This window comes from Adiantum capillus-veneris, chromosome 26 (assembly GCF_014529385.1).
Source record: "Adiantum capillus-veneris isolate H3 chromosome 26, ASM1452938v2, whole genome shotgun sequence".
NCBI lineage: Eukaryota > Viridiplantae > Streptophyta > Polypodiopsida > Polypodiales > Pteridaceae > Adiantum > Adiantum capillus-veneris.
The window spans coordinates 49615172-49635973 of NC_140956.1; positions in this window are offsets into that span (position 1 = coordinate 49615172).

Consider the following 20802-nt stretch of genomic DNA (forward strand, 5'->3'; position numbering starts at 1 on the left):
GAGATGTGGATAAAAGAACTGTCAACCAAGTTTGGTTGATTGAATAACCAAAAAAACATTGTATTCTTATAATTTTTGCTTAAAAAACCTTTAATTAGGCTTTCTAGAGGCTTGCCGCAAAGGCGCGCAAGAAGCCAAAAGTAAGTGTTACTTCTGACTTCTTGCGCGCCTCTGCGGCAGGCCTCTAGACAGCCTAATTAAAGCTTTTTTATGCCAAAATTATAAGAATACAATGTTATTATGTTTTTATTGATGGAGATTGGACTGAAAAAAACTCTATATTTTGATTCAGAGACTTACACAAGTGTATCACAAGATAGAACCAATCATATACTATCTATCGTACAATAAACTCAATATAGAAGTTGAAAAGTACCACTTAAAATCAATTTTCATTCAAATTTTGAAATAACAAAGTACAAAGATGTGATATATCTCATTACATATTTGAAGGAGTTAATTACAAGATTTATGCATCTATTGACTGATTGAGCCATCTAAGATATGGCGAGCAATGTTTTCTCGGCGCTCTTGGGCGCAAGGAAGCTGTTTGTGCACCACATCCCAAGCAATTTGTTCCACATTGCTTAGACCTACAGCTTGGCTTAAGGCCACGTTACAAAGCACACGACCACGAATGTGTGTCGCAAATGCAGCACTGACCAGAGATTTATTTACAAGATATATAACTTGGGAGGCTTGAGATATGGTTGACAGGCATAGGATGCGGCTCATTGCTTTCATCATTGACACCCAAAATTGACCACAAGGAGTGTACTCCTTGTGGATTATCGCAAAGCCGTCCTGGGGGAGCTTGCCAAGGTAATGCGCAAGAGACGACTGCCATCCAAAAGCTTGGTGCCTACCATCTCCTCCCCGACCTGCATGCTCATCCAGCTCCACAACATTCTACAAAGAAATCAATAGGTAAATAAGATTTCAGAATGCAACAATGAAAATTAACGTAATCACAAAACAAAAATCAATTAATACCTCTTGTTTTTCGTCGTCTTCATCGTTTATGCCTTTGCTGTCAAGAGAAATAGATGAATTGGGAGCCATAGCGACACTCTCAAGTTCATCTATATGAACTTGAGCATAGGAGTGCATTGGGCTTCAAGCAATGTGCGTGTAGCTACAAACTCATCCTCTGACACAGATGAGTGCGGTGCATCTGTCACCGCCACCATTGCCAACTCCACTGTATCTACTACACTCTCTCCAAGGGGAAGGAGGCTTCGATCCAAAGGATCGGAAGAGGAGTCAATGGCAGAGACTCTACAGTGGCACAGAGGATGGACAGACACTCATCCATGCGGATGTCAAAAGTCTTTTCAAGATCATGTTAAAAAAAATATTCCTCCCCATCTATCACAATTGGGGAGAGGTGTTCAAAAAAAACCTCCGGAGTTAATGTCTCCTCCGGCGCATCTGCAGCGGGCTTAAAGGATGCTTCTGCACCCTCATCACCCATGGATTTGGCGGCATCCATGACACCTCCTGGGTAGGTTAGGACAAGAATATTGCCCTCTTTGCTTGCATCCCAGGGCGATGTAATGGGCTCCTTTGTGTCCTTGACGACACCCCCAAGGCGTAAATGAGGCAAACTCACCTCAAATCTTTCAGGCTCCTCCGCAAGAAGAAACACAAAAGTCGCCAAGTGACTTAGAAACTGGGTGCCGACCTTCTTCTTTTTCAAACGTGAATCTTCAATGTACTGACCTGCCTTACCCGTAATTACACAAAATCGTTGAAGTCGCTGGGTGAAAGGCCGATCGCCTTTGTGTATGTAGCGAAGCAAATCGCATGGAATCCACAATTCCCCTTGTCCGACAATTGGTACAGCATACTTGTCGATGTAAAATTCAAAAAATTCTAAGATAGGCTGAAAAGATTGGCTGTTTAGATGAATAGTTGCATTCACATCAGGGAATTGGGTGAAGTAATTGTGAAGATCATCACGATCTTGCCACTCGGTTGTTTGTAAAAACGCTTGGAAGCGTTGTAACGCCGTGGCTTCGGGAGGGGTGGAGGAGGATGCCATAATGCTAGCTCTTAAAGTAGGAATGCAAAGAGTGTTGGAGCTCAAATGAGAGTGTGAACAGGCAAAGAGTGTGAAAATGCTAGGGTTTAGGAGGCTTTATATAGCACGCGTCCCCCCCCCCCCCCCCCCCAAAAAAAAACAATAATTAAAATATTAAACAATTTTCATAAAGTAACACAAATAACAAGAAGTTATAAAAAACTTACAAACTAAATTACAATCATTTAACTCAAAAAACACATGACTACAACTTTAAGATAATGTGCATTGCCAAAATTTGATACAACCATCTGCTTGAACTTACAATTGTGATATTATAAAAAATTGAAGTACAGAACATAACTACTCTAATGATAAAATCAAATTCTCTTCCGTCGTCCACGCCTTTTCAATTTGAATCGTGCTCTCCATGCGGCTACCAATCTAGCTAAAAAAAAAGAAATTAGCATACCCAACTTAGAGTAGGGATTAATAAAAAAAACATAAATATAACATAATTAAGAGAGAAAAATCATTCACCTTACGTCGTCCGATGCAAAATTTTGTATCTTCTCCATGCTCTAAACCCATTATCACTAAGTGCTCCCGCACATTGGCCAATGTCCAATGCTTGTTCACTTGGACGGTTTCAACGGCACCACTCGGCAATTTGATTGCAATATCAAATACCTCAGTTGTAGCATCGGTGGATTGCAATGGAATCCATTCACCAAGCTTTCACATCCACCTTTCATAGAAGTACCGCACGTAAAGAGTGGAGCGCACCTTGATGAAACGGATAGCAATGCCGAAACTTCCAACCTGACACCGAAAGCGATCTCCACTGTGAAGTCCTTCAAGATACCCCCACTTCTCCCCGAGGATGGCTTCCAATGTATCGTATTGTAGATCTTTGCAAACATACATAGTATTTGTATGATGGAAAGGCAAAGATCCAAAGATGCTAGCGAAGACATGAGCAGGACAACACCATCCAAGCCCAACGGAACGCGAGGCTTTTCCAAATTTTAGTGATGCTCTCACATCAGCTACAATCTTGGCTTTCAAAGACATTACGGTGAATGCATCTGTCTTTGGCCACTCCATGCTACGCAAGGTTGTAGCCTCTAAAGGTTGTAGCTCTCCATAGCCTTCTTCATCTGTAGGTACAATGTACTTGTGGGTGTAGAAGAACACCCTCTGTCGTGCAAGGTTTGATGAAGTTGTGTTGGAGAAGAGCATATCCCAAAGACTTGCATGCATGGCCGTAAATGTGCCTGAAAGGCACGAGAGTGGTTGCTCCTCCACAAGGCTAGAAGGAAAAACATCTACATAGAAACAAAACAGTCCGTGAGATGTAAAAAGTCCATTTTTTTGTTACCACCAAAACCATTGAAGTGCAAGGGACATACAATTACAAGGAAAATCCCTTGGGTTGGTGATCCGTCGTAAACGCATGTGTCCAAACATGAAAACATGTTGAACAATTGCCACCGTACCCTTGTCTCTTACTTGCTTGAAGCCTAGTAGTCTTCCCTTCCAATGGAGATCAACGTTTGTTCTTTCACGATCACGATGGGGACCGATTGCGGAAGGTTGCATGTAGACCCATGCACTTTCTTGAAAAAGCTGAGGTTTCCATTGCTACTCCTCATTCTTCGAGTTGTGGAGAACCATACTTTGAATGATGGGTTTGGGGCGTCTATTTTGACCATTGTTTGCCATGGATGCTTAAGTGGGAGCTTGAAATTGCAATGGAGAGCTTGGGGAAGGAGGAGGGAGACAAAGTTTAGAGAGAGAGTGGGAGCTTACAGTTGCAATGGAGAGCTTGAGGAAGGAGGAGGGAAACAGAGTTTAGAGAGAGAGTGGGAGCTTAAAGTTGCAATGGAGAGCTTGAGGAAGGAGAGGGAGACAGTTTAGAGAGAGAGTGGGAGCTTAAAGTTGCAATGGAGAGCTTGAAGAAGGAGGAAGGTGTAAGAGTTTAGAGAGAGAGTGAGAGCTTTGTGTTATGGAAAGGGGCTATGGAGGAAGGGAGTCTTGGAAAAAAGGTTCTAGAGTGAGAAAATGACTTTTTGATCATAGGGTAGGTTTTGGGGGAGTTTTGGATGGAATATTTTGAATTATTTTTTTTTGAAAATTTTAAAATTTTAGGGTTTTTGCAAAAACGTATCTATGGACCCACCACTCCCCCCTCCCTTTTTCCCCCTCCCTCTTTTACCCATCCACCTCCCTCTAGGATACAAAGCAATAAATGAGTGGACAACCATATTATTCTCTCTACTTTCTTAGGTTCTAGACTTATATACATTGCTCTCTTCCTATTGGCTGGAGCCTAATTAACCTTAATCCTATATGGCCCAAAGAGAGTCCACATTTTTCCTAATGTCCCTGTAGGTAAAGTAGATTCTCCTTTCAGGGAACTTCATATTGGCATCCACACTTTCAAACCATGGCGCCCCTAGGATAGCATTCTCATTGGAGAGGAGAGATGAAAAAGTATTCTTTGTCGACATAGCTTTGGACATGAAGCCTAAACTTCCTAATCAAGGGAGTAACGGAGGCTTGATGTCCCTTGAACGCTGTGTTAGCCATTACCATATCTCCCATCTCAAAAGCTTGAATGACCTACTTGGTGTCCAACTCCATTGATATGAAGTTGTGTGAGTAGAGCCAAGGTCGAGCTAGGGTCGAACAAGATGACAGCATTATGCTCCCTTACCGTTCCCCAAGCATAGGAAAGTGATGATTCTTTGCAATTAGCATCCTCTTTTGGAGCTTCGATGGTGGAAGCCCTAGGAGTCTCATTGCGAGCATTCTTCTTGGGGCAAGAACAATAGCCATGTCCTTGCTCCCCACACTTGAAACACTTATGGTCCTTGCAAAAAGCTTCAAGCTCTTCAGGAGAGAGTTTGTTTTTGCCTTTGTAGACTCCCTTCTCCTTTGACCGATTGTTGTTGTTGTTGTTGGAAGTGCCTTGGGAATAATTTTGAACATTGGTTTTCCCCTTTGCATTTCCTTTGTCTTTGTTTTCCATGGGCTTGACATTCCGTCTAGCCCCTTGATGGAAATTGATGCGTGAAGCAACCATGGTTTGATGGATTACTTTGCTAATAGAACCAGGGCATTGAGAGTTCATGTATTTGGCCATCTCTTCAAGTAATCCGCCATAGAATTGCTTCCTTTGCTTGGAAAAGTCTATCTTTTGAAAGATAGTAGCCTTGAGATGTAAATCCCAAAACTTTTCTACATACTTGTGGATAGACTCATGAGAGAGAAGCTTCAAGCTGCACCATTTGGTAAGCATTTTTGTCATTTGCATTTCTTTCAAGGAATTGCTTCATGATGGAAATTTGTAGAGTTTTCCATGTCTTTGTTGTTGCCACAAAGGCTAGCCCACCATTGACGAACTAATTTTTGAAAGTACATAGCTACATTGCGTATCTTGGAGGACTCCATGAAGCCCTCGTCTCCAAAGGCCGCATCAAATTGCTGGATGAAGGCAAACACTTTGTTGGTAGCACCAAAGGTGCCATCATACGTGAGAAAAGAGATACTCTTTCCTCTCTCCTTGAACTTCTTTATATTTTGTGACCTTTGCCATGCAGGGTATGATTTATGATGTCCTCCCCTCTTGTATTCTCTAAGAGAATAGCCATAGCTTTTGTCAAAAGAGGAGGAAGGTAAAGAAGAAGGAGAAGAGAGTGACCTCTTTCTAGCCCTTTTCTTCCTTTGTTTCCTCTCTTTCCTTTTGGAATGACAAGGACAAGGACTATGTGTTGCTCTTTTCCTCTTGGGAGGAGTGGACGACCATCTAGACCGCCGTCTTCGTGGAGCCACATCTTTGGAGGAACTTAAAGTTTCATTGTTTTCTTGCTCTTCAAATTCCTCCTCTCATATGGGAGAGAGTCTTCTTTTGGGGGTCTCTTCAAGAGGCCTCCTAATCTCTCTCTCCTCTTGGAGAGGAAGGAAAATCCCATAAGCGCGAAGTTGTTGTGTAACTTTGGCTTGCAAAGCAGGGTTGCCCATAGCTTACTGCAACCTAGTAATGAGATAATTGCATGGGGACATCATCATTAGCACCTTCATGTGCAAAATCCAAAGCTACCAATGCTCATTCTACTCTCTTGATTATTGTCAGCCATGTTAACAAAATTTATGTATGTACTTAATGTATACTTTGGCAATTCAAAACCTTAGTTTCCACTCCTCTTAGCCTTTGAAAATCGGCTCTTAAGTATCTATACCCATGGCTCAAAGTGGTTCATTATAGAGAGTAGTGGAGTAGGTATAACATAGCAGAGTTGCCAAGGGCTAGCTCCTTTTGGGCTTCTTATGGCTCAATAATGGTAAAGTCGTAGGCAAGTCTAAAAGACTCCATTATTAAGTCCAAAGCTCCCGAGGTGTGCACCATATCCCACATAGTGGGCTCAACAAAACCAATAATAGATCCCAGTTCCACTTAGCCTAATATAATTAACAACGTCAACCATTTATAGGCTACTTAAGGACCTCTCTAGAAAAGAGAAACCGAATGCTCTGATACCAATGTAATGAAATTGGCCTATTAACTTAAGAGTAGCGGAAATTAATGAGAATACTTTTAAGAAACTACTTTGTGAGCATAGTTGAAGATAACAACATAAACATAGCAATTAGTTAACATGGCATGAACAATACTTTTGCAAGAGAGAAAATTTAGAGAGCATGACAATAGTTGAGGACCAGAGTTATGTGGAGCCGGTCCCCCCTCCAATAGGTATTTGTATTATGATTTCTCCCATTACGAGAGACTTGTTACAATACAATATTTCTGTTCCTTGTGACCTAGGTGATGCAATGAAGATGGAAAGCTTCATGCATCACAAGCATAACATAAACTTTGAAGAAAGCTTTAACTATCCCAAGACCTCAAACACCTTTGAAGGTTGAGAGAGCTAGCAGGGAATGAGGGTAGGGGAGAGGAAGAAACATTTCATAGGAGAAAGAATTAGTTCCTCACTTATCATAATTCTTCTTGCTAGCAAACATAATAGCATAGTAATGAAGATGGAGAAGATGGAAATCTTAAGCATTGGAGCATGGCTCTTGGTTGGATTTGCACTCCATAGCCAGGAGTGTTGGTGTAGGCTCTCAACCTCTACTTTCTTGGGGAAGGAGAGGGAGCTCTTGCACTTTGCACAATGCATAATGAGAGTGTGTGTGAGTGTGTGGTGTGGGAGAGTATACCCCTCAAGAAACTCCCTAGCTTGCTTTGGTCAACCCCCCCCCCCCCCTTGTAGCTCATTCTTGAAGCTCATTGGACCCCTCGAGCCCTAGCTAATCACAAGCAGGAGGCATTACAAGCAACAAGGGTAGCCTTTGGAGAAGTGTCCCCCTTCCCCTTTGAGAGAGAGGAATTGATAAATGCAAAGAAAATTAATTAACTCTCCTAAGTTATCATTGGACCCCTTGGGTAGCCAGCCAATAGGCTTCATGCACACCATGAGGGCAACATCAGGAGGAACTTGACAAGTGTTCCCTTTGCTTTCTTTGTACTAGGCATGCCTTGTGTGAGTGTGTGTGTGTGTGTGTTCTCTCTCATCCCCCCTCATGTAGGGCTCGCACCCTCCTTGTAGGGATTGGATTTTTGACTTTGACACTGCAAGCCCCTCAAGCTTAGGCCCAGTTCCCACTACAAGCTTGGCCCTTAAGCACTTTAAGCTTGGGCTGGGTTCTCACCTAAAGTATAGCCCTAGCATATCAATCATGTCAAGCACCTCAAGAATCTCAATCATCAAGAACCTCAAGCACCTGAAGCATCCCAAGCACCTCAATCATCAATCACCTCAAGCTTGGGTTGAGTTCCCACCTCACGCACCTCAAGCTTGGGCCGGGTTCCCACCTCAAGCTCAGTCCTAGCTTACACATAAGGTCAAAGGACTTTTACACTAACTATTGGAGGTCTTCAATGAAGCTAACCCAAGATTCTCATGCTCCACTGGTTAGCATTTCTCTTTGATAGACCATCTCTCATTTGGGCCCTTTATCATTGGCCCCGTGTTGAGATGGATCTATAAGCACATGTCTATATATTACCCTTGTTCCCATTTATTCTCCCACATTAAATGATCAATTGAATATGAGAAAATCATTTGGGTTGGTTAGATATTAGATTTTATGATAGTAGCTGACACTTCTCAAAGATCATATTTAAGTGCTCTATGTGTTGGTCCCTTTCTTGTGAATGAACACATAGGTCATCACGTAGACCTCAAGAAAATCCTTGTGATATTCTTTGAATGCGTGACTCATCAACCTTTGGAGCGTAGCGGAAGTGTTGGTCAAGCCAAATGGCATGAATTTGTAGGCAAAGATGCCCCATTTTGTTGTAAAAGCTATCTTGTGTTGATCCTTGGGATCAATGGATACTTGATTGTAGCTAGAAAAACCATCCAAAACAATTTATTCATCTTTTCCTCCCACTCCTTCGATTATATGATCCGTGGTTGGAAGTGGATAGTTGTCGCGCATGATAGCAGCGTTTACTTTTTTGAGATTTACGCACACTCTTCATTTTTCATTTCTCTTGGGGACTACCACAATGGGAGATACCCAGTTTGTGTGTTTGATCTTGTAGATAAATTCAGCTTCCAATAGCTTATCTATCTCCTCCTTGATTTGCCTTGCAAATGTATCATTGTAGGTACAAGGACATCGCTTGATTTATTTAGCATCTTTTTATAAGCTAATAATGTGTTGGCAAATAGCCAGATCTACCCCTTTTAGGTCCTTGTATGACCATGCAAGAACATCCTTATAGTCTCTCAACGTTTTAATCAATATTTCCTCTTCTTTGGGATCCAAGTCCATGTCTATCCACGCCGGTCTTGGATCTTCTCCTTCTAAAGCCAAATCAATCTTTTTTGCATCTTTTGGCCCATTATATGATTTGCAAGGCTTTTGTGAGGTTCTACTGTTAGGAAATATGACGTAGCTAAGTAGATAATTGAGTAGATTACTTACTGGAGAGAGATAATTTACACACACAAGAGATTATAGAGTAGAGAAAGAGAGAGAGTACACATGATATACATGGTGCACCCAATGTGGGCTACGTCCACGGGAAAGCAGCCACTGAATGGCTTTAGTACTTCAAAACAAGAAGTAGATTATAAAGCGATTATATCCATTTGGAGCTCCCACCTTGCTTCACTCTCACCACCTCACACCCACCTTGTTGCATCAACTTCACGCTATGAAATGTGTGTAGAAATGGTCTCCTTTTATAAGCCAAAAGGGTTTCCCTTTCTCTTGAAAGGCAGCTATGTGTAGCCGCCCTTGTGTAGATAAGTCCAAATTGGACCCTCAATCTGCCCATGTGTGGCCGCCCTTGAGAAGACAAGTCCTTCTTTGAAATTGGCCATCGGCCATTGAATTCGGCCACCGGCCACCGGCCATTGACTGTCGGAACCAACCAACCGACCGATCGTTTTCTTACCACTTTTGGACCGCCGTCCGGCCATAATATTCCGGCAAGAAGGAATATTCCGACGAAGCCATGGTTGTGAAAATTTTGGTTTTTGGCAAGTGATTTTTTATTTCTGGCCAGTGATTTTTCTTCACGCACGATGGCTTCTCCTCATAATGGGGGCCTTACAAATATGCGTTTTTACCACAAAAATTTACAAGGGTTAAATCAGGCTCCATACTTAATATCTACTAGTTGTTGAACAATAAATTTTTGGTCTTGTATCGTATATTTTTAGAAATATGATGGTACACTTGCTGAATCACTATTATTCTTGTCACTCTCAAACTCTGTGGTCCAGGTTTCCTTGAGTTGCCTTTTTTATTCATTGTACTTTGCGTTCCTCTCAATTTTTTTCATGGACCCTTTTTTCTTTGTAGTTCTATTGGGGTTTGCGTTGTTTCTTTTTGTTTTTTTTTGGTATGGTGGGTAATCTAGAGGCAATGTCAAACTTCTCATCTTGTGCTAGGTAACATCCAATGACCTTATCTTTGATGCAGTCCTTGGCATTCACCACCATAAGATACTGAGTTTTACCCCTAAGCTCTGGCATTTCCCGTTGCCCTCTTGTCTTCCCTTGGCATTGTTGTTGCCTTATTTTCTCTTGCTTTGGGGAAAAGATAGGCATTTCTATCTCCTTTCCATTTTGTAATTTCAACTTGATGAGGTCTGGACAATCCTGAATTTTGTATACTTGATCCATTGGATCATCATCCTCTATGGCACTCTCTTTGTCCTGTTCTTTACTCATTCTTCCATATTTCTCATCAAAGACAGAGATCTCTTCTTGGATTTGGATCTTGTTTAGATCTCTAGGGATCGCATATGCTTTGGTCTCTATTTCCTTGTCCCCATTTTTTTTGTAGGGTTTTACTTTGTTCTCCTTCTTCTTGTCTCTGTTGATAACTTGAACCATTTTGAATGGAACAATATCAAACCCCTCTATGTCACAAAATATGGGAGTTTATTAAATGACACACACATCCACTGTGTCCAGAATATCCATCCATGAATTTGGTATGAACTTTTCTCTGGGAATGGTTCTAGTATATATGGCTCATCATCTTTAGGAGCTTTCCCATCCCCTTTGTGATTTTCTTCGTTGGAAGCTCCACACATCCAAATGTTTGAATGGGAGTTCATCCATGACAACATTGTTGATTTTTGAGAGAGCATGGTCAAATCAAAATCTTCTACATGAGTTCTTGCCACATCTCGGTAAGAGTGGTCTGCTAAGTTAATGCGAGTAGTGCCTTCTTGTTACTGTAGGTAGATGTAATTGAATCCTCAGTTTTGAATAATCTTAAGTTATCTCATAAATGGATGCCCGAGAATGATGTCATAGTTTGGACTCTTTCCAAATTTTACCATAGCAAACATGTGCTCATACTCCACCCCACACAAGGTGGCAAATACTTTCTTGGGAAGCCCTATTGGTCTCTCAATGTATCCATCTACCAAACTGAAGTTTCATTCTTGTTTTACTCATTATAGGATTTCCCCATGATTCCCATATCTTCTTTGTAGCTATGGCTACTCCGGATCCACTATCTAGGATAGCTAGGATTTGCAACCCTTGAAACTCTACGGGAATTGTTGTGTTACTATCCTCTCCCTTGCAATAGTCTCCTACTTTGTTGAGAGGCACTGATTCTAGGTTTTATTTGCCTTTAGGTCTTTAAAGTTTGGTATCTTGTTGGTGATAGGCATGTCAATTCCAAATTGTTTCAAATATTTTCCTACCTATTTCTACAAATTTGGCTTGACCTTAAAACCATCTGCCAATGGCAGGGTGCACCGTATTGGCACAGACATAAGCATTGTGATATTGGCAACATCTAAAGTTGGAGTCAACGGGAATTTATATGAGGGAAGTTTCCTGACATCCGACTTTGCTTCGTATTTTCCTTGGTAGGAAGGTAGTGTTTTCATTGTGCTAGCCTTGTATCCTCCAATTTTTCCGATCCTGCAACCCCGTATTCTTAGCATATTTCTAGCTCTAGGGTCTTTTGGTCAAAGTATATCTCTTTGATAGGAAGATCCCTACCCTTGCTTCCTATTTTGTTTTTCTTTTGGTCAAGTCAACAGCACGACATAACTCAAGGAAGCCTTATTCCTGAGAGTTATGAAATGCTGTGGATTATGGTTAAAGCATCATTTGTAATAAGTAATAGTGTAGTTGCAGAAGCCGCGGTGCAATTGCACTTCCAAAATGTAAATACCAAGCCATTTGACCCCTCAAACTCTATTTTTGGTTAACCTAAGGTATCCTTAGTATATAAGGTACCTAGGTCATTTTTGTAAGGACACATACAACTTTTATCATAATCATAGTTTTAGCGCTGCCATCTACTGTGTGTGAGAGAGGAAGAGAGAGAGTGTGAGCTTCATCTTGGCACTACTCTCACTTGTTCATCGCATTGTGTGTCCGACTGCACCATCACGCTAGCCTCAGCAAGAGCTACGCAACAATGCCAAGCATTCCTTGTGAAACGAAGCATATGTGCTCGCATATCTACAAGCTATTTGCGGTTGTAAGTATATCAAACGATGTCCATTTTCTACGTGCAAGTAGTCATTAGGATGGTAGCGACATAAGCTACACATATGTACTCATACATTTCAGTTTCGGACACTTCCAAAATTCAGCTGTCTTTATACGCGTTTTTTTGCAGATGGGTCTAGAGCTAGGATTTTGAATGTAGAGGCTTAGGGACAAGTGTATACTAGTGAGGGGATGATGTTCCTTAAGTTTCATACGATTCTAGTATGATTTAGTGAGTTTCCTTCCGTTTGTACGTATGTGGCTGGTGTTGAAAATTATGACGTTAAAGAATATATCCGTCGTGCTATGGGCAGCCGAACATTGACTATACTATGTTCTAAATATACTTTGGATAATAGTTCAAAGAGAAGAAGAGTGAGAGCAGCACGTTGAATGGCTGCTACTGCAGGGTAACGATTGTGTGTGTGTGTGTCTCGATGTGTGTTGGTGTGTGTGCGTAGTCTTATTTCCTACCCTCTCCATCACCTACGCACTCTACAAAGTGGTATCAGAGCCTAGTTTAAGGAGCTACAGTCAATACACAGATTTTCGCAGCTCTGGAAAACAGCAAAAAAGAGACGTTTTTTGGTCATAACTCTCTCACCCGAACTCGGAATACAGTGATCCAAGAGTCGATCTTTATGTTTTTGGGCATTCCATACGCATTGACATACTCAGGTTTTCCAAAAACATAAATTTTCTGCAGCAAACAGCCAGCTCACATAGGCATAGGAGATTTCCAGTTTTGCAGTCTGCAGTAGATTTACAAGTTACAAGTGAAGAATTCAGCATTTACACAGGTTTTGGAGAGCGACATAGAGCTTTTGCATCATGATATTGTGTTATCAAAGATTATGTTTGGTTGTTGTGGGTCCGTTATGGACAGCCGCCTATGTAAGAAAAGTTGTGGGAAGAAGTTGATGCGGTTATATTGTCAGATTGAGTACTTTGTGGTTATGTATGGATATGCGGTTAATGTATTTTGGAAAACTGCAGCCTTTGTGAGGGTCGAGTGAGGTTTTTTGAAGCCTTGCCTTGGGAGCTTTGGTACCTTGGCCAGGTGGATTAGGTACTGGAGCGAACCCCCGACTGGCCCCGCTAAAGACCTCATATGTCATTTACGACTATGGGAAGAAGGTGGATGTATGGATATGTGGTACATGACAACGTATGGATTGCATTTGCATACATGTCCATGTGGACATTGTTTTAGAGTATTTATGCATAGTATTGAGTTAGTCTGTGGCAAAGTGAGTTAGTGGATTTCCCCTTGGCAGTGAGAGATTTTTTGTCAGTGTTTATGAGCACTTTGATTGAGATTGTCACTTGAGATATTGTCCAAATACAAACGGAACTCTGTCAAAATTTTGTCAAAATCCTTTGGAAGCAATTGAGGGGGTGAAGATGGCAAAAAGTTCAACTCGAGTCACACAGATTGTTGGAGAGAAGCTGACGAGAGAGAACTACAGCATATGGTCTTACAGGATGGAGAACTTTATCATGGGCAAAGGTTTATGGGACTACATTACAGGTGAACAAGAGTGTCCCGAGGTTGGTCTGGAACTAAATAGAGAGAATATCGAAGCACATAAAACATGGCAAGCAGGAGTAGAAGCTTACAAGAAGTGGATCAAGAATTCAAGGAAAGTGATGCATTGGATTTCACTATGCATTAGTGACTTCTTTATACCACATGTGAAGAAGGCTCAATCTCCAAAGGAAGCATGGGAGATACTAGCAAGAATGAACAACTCCAATACAGAACCACGAAAAGTTCACTTGAAGCAAAGGTTACATTGTGTATGGCGAGAAAATAGATCCATATTAGATTATGTGACAGAGATAAAGCAAATACAGGAACATCTTGCGACCATTAATGTTGAAGTTCCAGATGATGACTTAGTTTCTGTGACAGTGAATGGTTTGGGACCGGAATACAAGTCATTGGATACATCTATATCTGTTCGAGGACACATGCCTGATTCTAAAGAGTTAGTAAACCTTTGTTTGCAAGAAGAGGCGAAGTTAGGCAAGTCAGGTCCTTCTACATCAAATAAAAATTCCGGAGATCAGGTTTTCTTCTCTAGAGGTCGTGGAAACAATAGAGGTTATGGTCGTGGAAACAATGCTGGAAGAGATCAAAGTTACATTAATTACAGCCAAAGAGGCAGGGGGAGCCGACCTCATGGACGTGGAGGTGGATGATTTGTACATCCTCAAAGAGATGGATATTGTAAAAGATGTGGCATTTATGGTCACTTTGAAAGAGAATGTTACACAAGGCTAAATCAAAATCATGATCGTGGTGGAAGAGGCCGAGGTTATGGCAGACATGGAGGAAACTTTGTTGGATACAATCGTCATGATCAAAATATATATGACAATAGATCGATTGGACATTTATTTCCTATGGAGCATGTTGTTGGAAGCATGGTGGAGTCACATCATACAGATGATTGGTATTTAGATAGTGGTGCCACAAATCATATGACATATCATAGTGAATGGTTTGACAGAAAAGATAAGTTAGAACAAGATGAGTTTGTCGCTACAGGTGATGATACTATGCATCGGATTACACATGTTGGTTCAGTTCCATTGCTAGAAAAAGATGGGACATACAACACATTGGGAGATGTTCTATATGTGCCTTCAATCACAAAGAATTCGGCATCAGTTGGACAGATGACAGATCAAGGGTTGCAACTCCGTTTTAATTGTTATGGCTGCTTCATAGAGGAGTTTCACAAAGGCAAACCATGCAAGATATTGGCACGTGGAAGAAAGAAAGGTCGCTTGTTCTCATTGGAAGCTAGAGATCCATGTTTACACAGTGGTATGTATGCAAACAAATCAGCCACTCAAGATGATTGGGCAGAGTTATGGCATAAGAGGATTGGTCATGTCAATTTTAAAAGACTAAAGCATATGCAATCAGATCAAATTGTACGTGGATTACCAAAGTTTGGCAGATTGAATTTTGATCATGTTTGTGAAGCTTGTCAATTTGGAAAGCAATGTCGTTTACCATTTCCAAAGAGGGGGAGAATTAGCCAAAGTCCTTGGAAATTGTTCATTCAGATATTTGGGGACCTTATGATCATGCTATGTCAAATGGTTGTCGATATTTTATCACATTCATAGATGATTACAACAGAATGACATGGGTTTACTTTCTACAGGCAAAATCAAAGGCATTTGAGGTATTCTTGGAGTTCAAAGTTATGGTTGAGAAAGAGAATGGTTGTCAAATTAAATGCCTACGTACAGATGGAGGGGGAGAGTACATCTCACACAATTTTGATGATTACTTACATGAACAAAGCATAAGAAGACAGATTACTTGCAGATACACACACAACAAAATGGAGTTGCTGAGAGAAAGAATAGAGTCATAGCAGAGATTGCAAGAGCCATGATGAATGAGATGAATATTCCATTAACATATTGGGCTGAAGCAGTTCATACAGCAGTACACATTATGAATCAAACACCAACATCTGCCATTCATGAAATTTCACCTTATGAGAGACTTTATGGGATCAAACCAACAGTTTCCTACATGAAAGTTTTTGGATGTGTTTGCTATGTTCATGTTCCAAATGAAGCAAGAAAGAAGATGGAGCCAAAGGCAGTGAAGTGTATATTATTGGGCTATCCAGTTGAAAAGAAAGGTTACAAGTGCTATGATCCTACAACAAGACTAGTTTATGTCAGTAGAGATGTCACATTTTGTGAGCATGAACCATGGTATAAACCAAAGCCAGTGATGATAGAAGATGAGTATGAAGAGCAAGAGAATGTGCATCATGTTGTTGATAAGCTAGGACTATCAACAAGAACTATTTCAGGACCACATATGGCAGAGGAGAGTACAGGAAGTGTCAACCCATGGAGCGCTCGTTTGCGAGATAAGAAGCAAGACAAGAAAGGTAAGAAGAAAGTGGTTGAGGAGAGTTCTGGAGATGAAAGCCTCAATGAAGAGCATGGTTTACCACATTTGAGGACACCTGGCAGTAATCATACTGAGAAATATGTACCCCCATATGCAAGAGTTGAAGAGAAGAGTGCACGACAGTTGATAGATTGACATACAACGGTTACATGCGTACACATTGTGCATACATGGTTTCATGTGTGCGACATAAAGAGCCTACATGTTTTCAAGAGGCAATTGAAAAATCAGAATGGGAGTCGGCTATGGATGATGAGATGGATGCTCTTGTGAAGACTCACACTTGGGATTTGGTTTGCTTGCCAAGTGGAAAGAAAGCAATTGGTTCAAAATGGGTATACAAAGTCAAGTGCAAGTCAGATGGTAGTGTGGAAAGATACAAAGCGAGTCTTGTTGCTAAAGGTTATGCACAAACAAAAGGTCTTGATTATGATGAGACATTTAGTCCAGTTTTTGCAAAGATGACAATAGTCAGATTGGTGATAGCAATGGCAAGTATGTTCGGTTGGAAGTTACGACAAATGGATGTCGATAATGCATTCTTTAATGGTGACTTGGAAGAAGAAGTTTATACGATACAGCCAGAGGGTTATCAACATCCAAAGTTTCCATATTATGTGTGTAAGTTGAAGAAAGCATTGTATGGTTTAAAGCAAGCATCTAGAGCTTGGTGTGAAAAGATAACCAGATTCTTGAAGAAGATTGGATTTAAACAATCTAATGCTGATCACTCATTGTTTTTGAAGCATGTTGATGGAGAGATCGTCGTTATTGTTATCTATGTTGATGACTTGATTCTCGCTGGAAGTCATGATGAGCAAATTTTGCATGTCAAGAAGAGTTTGTTAAGAGAATTCAACATGAAGGACCTTGGCGAGTTGAGATATTTTTTGGGAATTGAAATTGCCAACACTTTATCAGGAATTTGGATGATACAAAAACAATACGCATTGGATATGCTTGAGAAGTATGGAATGACAGCGTGCAAACTAGTTGATACACCTCTTGATCAAAATATGAAGTTGATTGATGATGGACATTACATTGAGGATGTCACTATGTATCGCAAGGTGGATGGAAGTCTTATTTACTTGACAATAACAAGGCCAGATTTGAGTTATGCAGTGGGTGTTGTGAGTCAATTCATGGCCATGTAAAAGTCATCTTGATGCAATGAGACAGATTATGAGATATGTGAAAGCCACTGTTAGTTATGGAATGTTTTATGAAAATAATGGGAAGCTTTGTCTTTATGGTTACACAGATGCAGATTGGACAGGAGATTTTATGGATAGAAGATCTACAAGTGGTTATGCATTTTCCATTGGCAATAATATGATAAGTTGGAGTAGCAAGAAGCAATTAACTGTAGCAATATCAAGTACAGAAGCTGAATATCGTGGAGCAGCTCTGGCAGCATGTGAAGAGTCATGGTTGAGAGTACTTATGGTAGACTTTGGTTTTGAGTATCTTGATAGTATCATTATATATTGTGACAATATTAGCAGCATCATGTTGGCAAAGAATCCAGTTTACCATGCTCGCACTAAACACATTGAAGTACATTATCACTTCATTAGAGAAAAATTTTTGACAGGTGAGATTGATTTGGTATATGTGAAGACAAATGATCAAGTTGCGGATATATTTACAAAAGCTCTTGGAAAGGAGAAGTTTTTCTACTTTCGTAAAGCATTGGGAATCCATCATATGCAAGCTCACTCTGAGCTTGAGGGGGAGTGTTAAAAAATATGATGTTAAAGAATATGTTCGTTGTGCTATGGGCGGCCGGACACTGACTATACTATGTTGTAAATATACTTTGGATAATAGTTCAAAGAGAAGAAGAGTGAGAGCAACACGTTGAATGGCTGCTGCAGGGTAACAATTGTGTGTGTGTGTGTCTCGATGTGTGTTGGTGTGTGTGCGTACTCTTATTTCCTACCCTACTCTACAGCTAGGTGGTGTAGTTGAGAGCAATGAAATTCTAGGTTGTGGTTTAGTTGGCTTTCCAGAGTGTTGTATGTGTAGGATGGTCTCAGCCTGACAATCTAAAGAGATTTCCTCTTTGTGCCTATCGTGTCATTTGTGTCCTCGATTGACATTATGTTGATCTAGGTTGTGTTGCATGCACTTTATGGGTGATGTGATTCGTTCCCGCAACATTGGCACCACTGTGTCGGGGATGTAAGGACTTAGGTAGGTATTCCTACTAACACTGGTGTGAGGGCTACTTGCTTTAGTTTTGGCTAAAGAAACCATTTTTCTTAAGTGGATCTGGAAGAGGTTATTTTGAGATCAAGTGGATAGCCAAGAAGCGTGTGTCTTGCTGAGGGTCTGCAACTAGGTAGATTTAGTTGGATTTGTAGATTAGAGTAGTTGTTGGTATGGGCGAGTGATTTGTGAGGTGATAAAAGTGTTTGCTAGTCCGTGTGTGGCATTGAAGCATTTTTTTACTCATAGATGCAAACCCCCATATTATTTGTAGGAGTAGCTTTAGGTAACTGATTTGACTCTGATCTAGAGCTATTCATCATTGATTTATTTGCTAAAGTGCTTGTTTGCATTTGAAATCACTGAAAAGACTACCTTTGAGATAAAAATGCAAAAAACAGCTTTTTGTTGACATTTTTGCATGATGATTGATGTTGAGCATATAGAAGAACAAGTACAAGGGTTCTGTGTACAAAAACTACAATTCTGTAAACTTGGACTTTATGCACGTATAAAGTCTCAAGGGGCATCTAGCGACCAAATCTGAAAAATCTGACTACACCAATGTGTTCAAAAGGTATCATTTACCCTAAGAACACCTTTAGTGGGGAGTATTGGCATAGATTTGGGGACCAAAAGCCAAAAGATAGAGTGGTTGTGATTGAAAAAGCAAAAACTTGTGTTTGTGAGCACTTTGAGCTTTAAATTTTGTTGTAAACACATGTAATGTTGCTAATGATAAGGGGAACTTAGAATAGAAATAGATCTGAAATCTGAGATAGTAGACTTTATACGTGTATGAAGTCTCCAACACCATTCTGAGACCAGATTTCAAAAATCTAACTACACCAGTGTGTTCAAAAGGGGGGTTTTACCCTAAGTACATATTGAGACTAGAGTTTTGACCAACACTAAACAACCCAAAGGAAAAAGAGGGAGTGTCTGAAATGGGGAAAAGAAAAACTTGTGATTTTGAGCTCAATTTTGCATGAAAATTGGTAGAAGTGCTTGAAAACCAGTGCTAGAGACTTGGGGATGCTTGTGAATAAATTCTGTCCAAAAATTCATCCGCAGACATCATACGCGTGTGAAGTCTCAAGGGTGATTTTAGCAGCAATTTTGAACTTTTGACATTATACCCATCTTCTGCATGTTGTGTTGAGCACATACACCAACTCTCATGTCATTTGGACATATATATTGAAAACTGAGAGGATTTTACTCTTTCAAGGGATTTTCTTGTGAAAATTGATTATTTTGTCCAATTTTGATATGCAAAATTTGTTGTGAGCACATATTCTTGATCTACACACTAAGAGGAACCTCTGGTAGAAACAGAACTAAAATCTGAGCAAAAGACTTCATACACGTATGAAGTCTTAAAGGCCATATCTGGGGTCAAAAGTTACACTTGAGTGTCTTCTTGTGATCTACAACATTTAGGAAGCATATAGACCAAATTTCATCAAATTTGGATCACTTTGGGGCTTGCAAAAACCAAAAGATGCATTTAGCCAAGTGATTGCTTGTATTAGCCATAACTTACTCAAAAAGAGTCAAAATTCAATTTTGAAACTTGCTATGAGTTACCAGTGTTGTGAGGAACACCCTTCATTCTGACAAGTTAGACTTTATACGCATATGAAGTCTAAAGGGCACTTTTAGAGACCAAAATTGAAATCTGAGCTTACTAAGGTGTGAAGCACCACAAGACAAGCTCACACACCAAATTTTGTGAAAATCTGAGCACATAGACTTTATATGCATATGAAGTCTCAAGGCCAGATCTGACAGTCAAATTGCACGTTTGACCACATAGCAAGGTTGGAAATGATGTGTTAAGCTTGCTTGCGAAATTTCATCTCATTTGGACACATACGTTGGCGTTTAAAGAGACTTTACAGATACAAGGCCGAAAAGGTGAAAAATATGTGATTTTGAGCAATTTTTACATCCAAAATTTGTTGTAATCACATATTCTTGATGGATGCATCAAGGAGTACCTTGGGTGGAAATCTAAGTGAATTCTAAGACAAAAGACTTTATACGCGTATAAAGTCTCATAGACCAGATTTGCGTCAAAACAAACATTTGAATATACCCTAGTGTCCTAAAGGATAAAAGAAGTCCTTAGCCAGAATTTCATAGAATTTGGAGCTCATCTGGGCTTGCAAAGAGCAAAAGACAGAAAACTGCAAATTCAGGCTTGTATTGGTCTTAATTTGCTCAAAAAATGTCCAAATTGATTTTTGAAACTTGTTGAGAGTTTCTTGACTGATAAGGAATCAGTGGAACAAAAGTCACTTTGGAGAGGGGAAATGGGGGAACACACCCGGCACCAACACAAAGGCCTCTCTATAGCTCAAGGTATCCACAACACCCCTATCCTCTCGAACAACACCTTCAAAGAAACACTTTACACTAGCAGACCACCACCTGCCCAATTTTCATTGTTCACACACTCCACAAACCCACCACACAGCGCACACCTACTACCACGGCCTCTCTCCACCCTTACACACACACACAGCCACTCAATCTCACTCTCTCACACAAAA